Below are 9366 nucleotides of genomic sequence, written 5' to 3'. Positions count from 1 at the left end.
CACTTGGGGAGAAGAGAATTTCTAAAATTCTAAATTTTCCATTCTAAGTTCCTAGAGGAAAAAAGGAAATGACAGCAATAAAGATGCTTCCCATAGCCTGCTCTCAGTGTGATGTAAGATATGTGTTAGCAGCTACAACTGCAGCAATATGTGCAATGCCTGATCACTAGATATGTGTGACACTTGTCTTTCTTCACTATCTGGATATATCTTTCAAAACATCTCTGAAAATACAACCAGTAGAGTTTTCTTCTTGGTGACATCTTCCTACCCACTCCCTTTTATAAAGAATCCAGACCCATCTAGCCCAGAAATATTCTAATTAAGAGCTGTAGTCACCTGTTCGAACAGCAGGGTTTGCATGTCTTTTCCAGACGTGATGGCTAGAAACAAAGAAAGTAACTCTTGCTATGTTTTCAAAGAACATATGAAAGGTCAGGTCCTTGACCGAGTGCCTATGTAAACTTTTAATCTCTGTTTAAGCACAGGAACCAAACAAAAGCCTGAAGGCAATTGTATCTGTTACTGAAAGAGTAATTAAAGCCTATGAGGGTGCTGCTTAATTTAGTCTTCAGCCTTTCTGAATCTGCTAACAAGTTGGGATAGCTGTGGAGTCTTTGCAATAGGCAAACAAATCAAATATTAAAAGCATCAGGCTAAACCTGGTGGCCCAGCTGTCTGCAGGTGAAGTGGGTACCTTTTTTGCTCAACAGATTTTCTGCAATAACTTCTCATTTCTGACTGTAGTCCATAAACTGAAGAGGAACTGCTGCCAATATGGAGGAGCCTGTTTCCTGGGGACATTTTGCATATGTCCAGAGTATTTTACCGGTAGACATTGTGAACATGATAAACGTATCAGGTGAGTAAAACGTGCAGTGGTATTTTTTCCCAGAAATAATAGCAAGCTTACTACCAAGACATGTAATTCCACTTCCTAGGCACTTTTTTCCAGAGTATCAACCAAACCACACAGCTCAGTAAGCAAACTTACTGAGGGTGCACTCAATCCCACTGCTCACGTCGCTGACAAAGATGTTGAACAGATTCGGTCCCAACACTGACCTCTGAGGTCTTGTTACCGGTCTCCACCTGGACACTGAGCTATTGACCACAACCTTTTGCATGCAGCCATTCAGCCAACTCTTTATCCACAGAGTGATCCATCTATCAAATTGATGCCTCTCCAGTTTAGAGACAAGGGTATATGGGACAGTGTCAAACACTTTGCACAAGTCCAGGTAGATGATGCCAGCTGCTTTGCCCCTGTCCATCAGTTCCGTAGCCCCAACATAGAAGGCCACCGAATTGGTCAGGCAGGATTTCCCCTTAGTGAAGCCATGCTGGCTGTCACCAACCACCTTCTTGTTTTTCATGTGCCTTAGCATGCCTTCCAGGAGAATCCACTCCAAGATTTTGCCAGGCACATAGGTGAGACTGACTGGTCTGTAATTCCCTGGGTCATCCATTTTCCCCTTCTTGAAAATGAAGGTTCTATTTCCCTTATTCCAGTTGTCAGGAACTTCACCTCACTGCCATGATTTTTCAAATATGATGAACAGTGGTTTAGCAACTCCATTTGCCAGCTCCTTCAGTACCTGTAGATGGATTTCATCAGGTCCCATGGACTTGTGTACATTCAGGTTCTTAAGATGATCTCAATCCTGATCCTTTTGTACAGTGGGTCTAAGGTCTTCATTCTCACAATCCCTGCATCTGCCTTTCAAGACTTGAGAGGCATGGCTAGAGCACTTGCCAGTGAAGACTGAGGCAAAGAACTCATTGAGAACCTCAGCCTTCTCCAAATCCAGGGTAGCCAGTTCTCCTGTTTCCTTCTGGAGAGGGCCCACCTTATCCCCAGTCTGCTTTTGTTTGCTACATGCCCATAGAAGCCCCCCCTGTTATCCTTGATATCCCTGGCCAGACCCAATTCTAACTGGGCCTTAGCTTTCCTGACCTGATCCCTAGCTTCCCGGACAATCTCCTTATATTCTTCTCAGGACACTCGTCTTTGCTTTCAGCTTCTATAAGCTTCTTTTTTCCTTCTAAGCTTTTTCAGCAGTTCCTTATCCATCCGTGGAGGACTCCTGGCCTTCCTGCCCCATTTCCTTCTTGTTGGGACACAACATTCCTGAGCTTGGAGCTTTTATTTTATTATTATTCCTTATTATTTTCATTATCATCATTATTGCAGTTATTTCTTAACATCACAGATTCTGTGGCACAGTGAGGCGTGGGGGACAGACCAAGGACAGATGCCTGCTCTGTCAGTGTAGCCATGGGATCTTTCACTGTTTTCTTCATGGTCTAAGAGACGATTGTGATAAGAAACACAGGATGTCTTCTATGATGGGAGTCCTTAAACAAGCACCCAGCTGTCTAGTCTTGTTATTTATGCTTCTGAGTATCGCTGAGTCAATTCACCTCCCTCTATCGACGTGTTAAACGTGTTAGGCATCTAGTGATGCTTCCCCCTAACCATCGCCAGGTCCTTATGTTCCTGATCACCAATGTGGTGTAAAGTCATAATTGTTACAAAAGTAGCACTTACCTCTCCCCAGAGAAAAGAGAGTGGATGTGGCTTGGGGTTAACTGAAGGGGGACAGATGAGGTTTGAGGTTGTTGGGTGCAGGTGGAAAAAGCTTCTTGGGGGGTGGGGGTGTGAGTGATGAAAACAGGCTCTGCTAGCCAGCATCAGCTCCATTAGAGGCCAGCCCATCACTAGTTACTTTAGGTTTTACCAGTTGCCAAATCTTTTCTACATTAGGATCAATGACATTTGACCCGTCACAGTAGTGGAGAGACTTGGAAAACAAATGTAGGCTCTTCTCTACAATGACCCCTTTTGATCCAGATTTGAGGCACATGCAGGATGTTGCTTCATAGTTTCTACTAGTGTTAATCTATTTTTTAGTGTTCCTGAACTGTAAGCTTCAGAAAGTAGAGGTCTGGATTTGGTGGGTATTTTTAGTGGATTATTTGGGGATTGTCTTTTTTCTCCACATTAAATTCAATGTGAAGCTTGAAAGTTTTGGATAAACAATATCACAGTATCACAGTATGTTAGAGATTGGAAGGGACCTCAAAAGATCATCTAGTCCAATCCCCCTGCTGGAGCAGGAATACCTAGATAAGGTTACACAGGAATGTGTCCAGGTGGGTTTTGAATGTCTCCAGAGAAGGAGACTCCACAACCCCCCTGGGCAGCCTGTTCCAGTGTTCCGTCACCCTCACTGAGAAGAAGTTTCTTCTCAAGTTTAAGTGGAACCTCTTGTGTTCCAGTTTATACCCATTACCCCTTGTCCTATCATTGTTTGCCACTGAGAAGAGCCTGGCTCCATCCTCGTGACACTCCCCCTTTATATATTTATATACACTAATAATCAATATTATATATAATAATATATATATTATATATAATAATAATATCAATATACACAAATCACAAAATCAGTCTCCTCTTCTCCAAACTATAGAGACCCAGCTCCCTCAGTCTCCTCATAAGGGAGATGTTCCACTCCCTTAAACATCTTAGTTGCCCTGCGCTGGACTCTCTCCAGCAGGTCCCTGTCCTTCTTGAACTGAGAGGCCCAGAACTGGACACAATATTCCAGATGCGGTCTCACCAGGGCAGAGTAGAGGGGAAGGAGGACCCCTCTTGACCTACTGACCACCCCCCTTCTAATACACCCCAGGATGCCATTGGCCTTCTTGGCCACAAGGGCACAGTGTTGGCTCATGGTCATCCTGCCGTCCACTAGGACCCCCAGGTCCCTCTCCCCTACACTACTCTCTAACAGGTCGTTCCCCAACCTATACTGGAACCTGGGGTTGTTCCTGCCCAGATGCAGGACTCTACACTTTCCCTTGTTATATTTCATCAAGTTATTCCCTGCCCAACATTCCAGCCTGTCCAGGTCTCGCTGGATGGCAGCACAGCCTTCTGGCGTGTCAGCCACTCCTCCCAGCTTAGTGTCATCAGCAAACTTGCTGACAGTACACTCAATTCCCTCATCTAAATCATTGATGAATATATTAAATAATACTGGTCCCAATACTGACCCTTGAGGCACTCCACTAGATACAGGCCTCCAACTAGACTCCGCTCCATAGACTACAACTCTCTGGCTTCTGTCCTTCAGCCAGTTCGCAGTCCACCTCACCACCTGATCATCCAGACCACACTTCCTCAGTTTAGCTATGAGGATGCTGTGGGAGACTGTGTCAAATGCTTTGCTGAAGTCAAGGTAGACCACATCCACCACTCTGCCATCATCCATCCACAATGTTATTTCCTCATAAAAGGCTAGGAGGTTGGTCAAGCATGACTTCCCCTTGGTAAAGCCATGTTGACTGCCCCTCATAACCCTCTTATCCTTGACATGCCTTAAGATGGCATCAAGGATAAGGTGTTCCATCACTTTCCCAGGGATGGAGGTGAGGCTGACTGGTCTATTGTTACCCGGGTCCTCCTTCTTGCCCTTTTTGAAGACTGGAGTGACATTTGCTTTCCTCCAGTCCTCAAGCACCTTTCCCGTTTCCCAAGACTTGGTAAAGATGATGGAGACTGGTCTAGCAATGACTTCCGCCAGTCCCCTCAGCACCCGTGGGTGCATCCCATCTGGACCCATGGATTTATGGATGTCCAGATTGCTCAACTGGTCTCTAACCCATTCCTCATCGACTAAGGCAAACTGCTCCAGTGACCTGACTTCATCTGAGGTCTCAGGAGTACAGGGCTCTTCAGGACTGCCTCCGGCAGAATAGACTGAGACAAAGAGTTATAGGCTTATAGGCTTGTCCAAAGTGTGAAACTTACCCCTTGTGGGAAGGCAAATGGAGAAGAACACTTTAGTTTTCTTACTTTTAGTGGTGATTCTAATTTATCTGTCTGACCTACCAGAAACTGAAGAACAGAACTGACAAGTATACTTGTGGGTATGCATACACATATGCATATAAAAAAAAAAAAAGTACACATGCAGAGAAATGAATGCACAGTTAGATTTATATTTACCTATGTACATAGTGTATATGTACATATACACAACATATAAATTATATTTAAATATATACTAAAACTTATACAAATATATATATATACTAAAATCTATACAAATATATGTATACTAAAATAAAAAAACCTGGCTTTCTATATGCAAACGAGGTGATGTTAATCATCACAGTTGAGCAGCTATGGTGAATTTCTTTCAGAGGTTCTTCAATTCAAACAAAATTCTTCTAAATGCATGAACTTATCTGTGCTTGTGTGTGATCAAAAAAAAAGGCTCATCCTTATTAAACATTTACCTTGTTAAGCTATTAATGCAAGAATTGAGCAAACAAAAAAGGACAAGATTCTGATTACCAAATTTGCTAATTTCCTTAATGGTTTTACCAGGTTAATTGGATTTTGTTAATCTCTTTTAAATGAAATTTTTTATCCATGTTCCCTTGAGGACTTTCCTTGTGAAGGAAGAAAAAGCTTGAGAGCTTTAGTACTCTGACATTTTTGTTTCACATTAAAACAAATTTCTGAGCCTCTAGAGGGAACATTACCTCCAGCTACTTACTCCGTATGCACTTGCAAAGAAAAATATGGCAGCACTTAAAAAGCAACATTCTGGTGAATATCTGAGATTTACATATGAATACTTAGATATTTTCTCTCCTAAGCACCATAAAATCTCATCAGTCATTTCTTAAACGTTTCGAGTGCTGCTGTTTGCTGCTTTTTCAAAACTGTGAAGGCTGTCTTTAAGGACCCTCCATCACTGCCTGTTCAGCTGAAGTAGTTTCTGGGAGGGCTGAAAGGAAGTAGTTTAAAGGAAGAAAGAACTTGAAACAACCCAGGCAAATCATTCTTGTTTCTGCTTAATTTAAAGCTATTTAAATGGAAGTTTTCTGTTTGTTCAGGTCTCACAAAAGAAATTCCACCTGACTGGATGAAGGCTGAACCTAGGTCTCAAGGACTGAGTCTTCAGCACAAAGCCTACCTCCTTTCTGCACCAACCCTATTCCCACTGCTTTGGCAGCTTCTCTAAGGAGCAACAGAAAGGCAAAAAACAGCGGTAGCCTGACTGACGAAAGAGTTCCTATACGGAGGTTTAGGTAGCTGGCAGCTCCAGGCCTGATGGATTATCTGCCTGTGGTGGGAGGATTGCAGGACACTTCCCATGTCCACCTTCCCTACAGCTGCATGCATAGAAGGGCTACTGCACTAGAAGGATGGCACATCTCCTGGAAATTGAAAGAGAGATGCAAAATCCCACATATCTCTATATCTTCAAATGGCCTTATTACATCCAACAGTTGACATATTAATTAGTCTTGAAAGATCAGTTCTTCCAGTAGAAGCAAAAAACTTCATGTATTTGTTATCTGGTTTTTTTAACACTGCTATCTGTCTATTTCAGCTGCTGAAAAGATAAATATAAAACTGTTTTCCTAATGTTATGTGTTAAGTTGTTTGGGCTGTGATTTTTTGTTAGTTTTGTGGGTTTATTTTGTTTGGGTTTTTGGGTTTGGTTCTTTTTTTTGTGGGGGGTGTTTGGTGTTTTGTGTTTTTGTTTTTGGGGGGTTTGTTTTTGTTTGCTTGTGGTTTTGTTTTTGCTTGAGGTTTTGTTTTTTTTTTTTTCCCCAAGAGAAAGTTTTCTCTCAAATCACAGTTTCAGTTTCAGAAGTTTTAATCTTAAATATGTATTGGGGCTTTAGGTGTGTATTTCAACTTGCTAGTTACTATTGCCATGTGTAAACAAATTTTAATTTCAAAACTTATTGAAACATATTTTCCATTTCTTACCCTTACAAATTATAAGCATACACTACTAATGCTTGTCAGCATTTTGAAACTGCATTTCCAACATGTAAATTATGTAGAAATACTTTGTTTAACCAGGTAATACAGCATAGAGAAATTTTGAGATATCAAATCGTCCTTCCAAAAGCAGAAGTAGTAGTACTGATTTTATTTTCCTTTACAATTTTCTCTTGGGGTCTCAATTATCCTTCTTTATTTCAGCAGAGCTGTAAAATTCACATGAGAAGTATTAATACCTTTTTTTCACTGTGCACACTCAGAGCCTTTTCAGTTCTGATAAATGTCTATTTTCTACTTTAAAAATTTCATTTGAAACTAAAAATGGGGCAGGAAGAATCACAAAATTCAATCTCATTTCCCCTTTTCATATGTTTTTTACCTCTAGGGAAGAGTCTGGAGCTATTGCAGTGCAGATTTACGACTATGCCCATCATAAGAGACCTAGCACATCACTGAAGCTGAATTCTGAAATGTATGTTCAATGATGGCTTATTGTCATTTGTTTATTAAGCCTGGTGTCTTTAAAACTAACACCAATTGAATGAAAGCTGATCTTTCTATCAGTTTTAGGAAGCTGTTTATGATATATAGATCACTCCAGTAGGCTTCATAATATTAATATTTATCTAAAACACACAAAACATCCTTAGGTCCTGTTGTTTCATTAATTCTCATCATATTCAGAGACTGATATCTTTACTGCCAAGAGCAGGTTTTGGTTTGGTTTGGGGTTATTTGGGGGGGAGGGGGGGGCATCTGGTTTTTTTGTTTTGTTTTATTTTGCAGGTTTGGTGGTGGTGGTTTAGTTTGGTTTTTTTTCCAGAGAGAAATCTAAGGTAAATAAGAGGTCTTCTCTATCGTGACACAGGAAGTTCAAGGTAATCTTTTGGATACCATATCTCACAATAACTTCTATGCCCAGAAGAACTCCATGTTTGCCAGCCTGTAAACAGTCAGTGAGATAGGTATAAGAAAAACAACATATGTTCATACCCAGATGGGATCTGATTCACAAGCAATAGTTTCTCTTTCATAACCCTTTCCTATGTTGGGAATTTTGGTCATATAGCTGCTCCTGCACAGACCACCAGTAAGTTAGTCATTTCCTGCAGCAGAGAGAATGGATTCAGGTACTGCTCTATCTAGCACTACAGTAAGCATTTCACTCCTTATGTGAGCTACAGAAATTCGGCTTAAAAACATGTCAACTGATGTAATGGAAGTAGGTAAAAAATTTCTTAATGAACATTTTCTTTCAGATTGTCTAGTTCTCCACAGGACCTGAGAGTTTTTGTCTTTTCCTCCATTAGGACAATCTCATTAAAATACTTTCCTCCTTTCAAGAAAAGACAAAGAAGTTATCAAGAGTTCAGAAACAGATTTTCCTCACCCAGCCTAATGTGGGGCAAAAAGTGCGCTATGTATACATGGGACAAGTTCTGTTTTCAGTTAACTTTTCAGAAGCAATCTATACAGCTGCACTCAATTAACTCTGCCAACAATATCTGGCTCTACACTTCCCATCCCCACCTACACAAACATGTAGCAATATCCCCAATCTGATTGACCTAATAACTGATTGGCATTGCTCCATGCTAAAAAAAGCACCCCATAAGGAATCCCATAAAACCCTAGCAGGTCATCTATGACTTACCTTGTTGTAAGCTAGCAAACACTGACATGTAGCTCAGGAAATAACAGAAAGTTCAGAAAGTTGCATTAATCCTGTTTAGCTCCCAATTATTTACTTTTTTTTAGGAAGGTTTAAGCACTTAAGGCGATATATTTCGTGCACTTTTTTTCTTATTTGCTATCAAAAATAAATTGAAATTAGGAATCATTAATCCTTCACTCTGTGTTTCTTAGATGTAAATGAGGGAAAAGCAGTTCAACAGAGTCCAGTGCAATTCTGATATCTCTTTCATCACAGAGAATCAGAGTTATCAGAGGGAAAAAAATGCTAGTTATTTTAGTCGTAATTAAATGAGATTAAACACATTATCCCACTGTATACATTTTCTCATCACAAGAGTGATCATTAGTTTTTATTAGGCAACAGAAGGGGCTAGGACAGAAGTGCATAGGTTGGAAAGTATCAGTCAAAAGACAGCAAAAATTTGTACTTCCTCTTTCCTGGCTAAATCTATTCATTGCAACTGGTACTCCTTAACAATTCAATTATCCAGGTGATTTTTCTTATTTTTTTCAAAACACAGCTGTTTTCTATTTTTACTTTAAGTATTACTGGTGTTGAAAACCAGAGGAGTTTTCAATTTCTCCAATTCTTCATTTATTTTATCTCCACACTTCTTTATGGAACTATGAGAAGAGACAAATTTCACTACAACAGTCATAATTAAAGGCTTGTTTCCTCAGATGGAAACAACTTTCCCTATCCTTCTTTCTCAGTGAAGCACTGAGCCCACCTTCCCTGAGCAGTTTGTCATGCTCCTCTACAGAGCTGGAAGAACAACAAGCTTAGATCTGGATTTGGGCCACAAATACATCTGTGTGTGCCTTGCCAACACCCCAGACGTGTGCTGGCT

Source organism: Psittacula echo (genome assembly GCF_963264785.1).
Source record: "Psittacula echo genome assembly, chromosome: Z".
NCBI classification, from domain to species: Eukaryota; Metazoa; Chordata; class Aves; order Psittaciformes; family Psittacidae; genus Psittacula; species Psittacula echo.
This window is presented reverse-complemented; position numbering follows the sequence as displayed.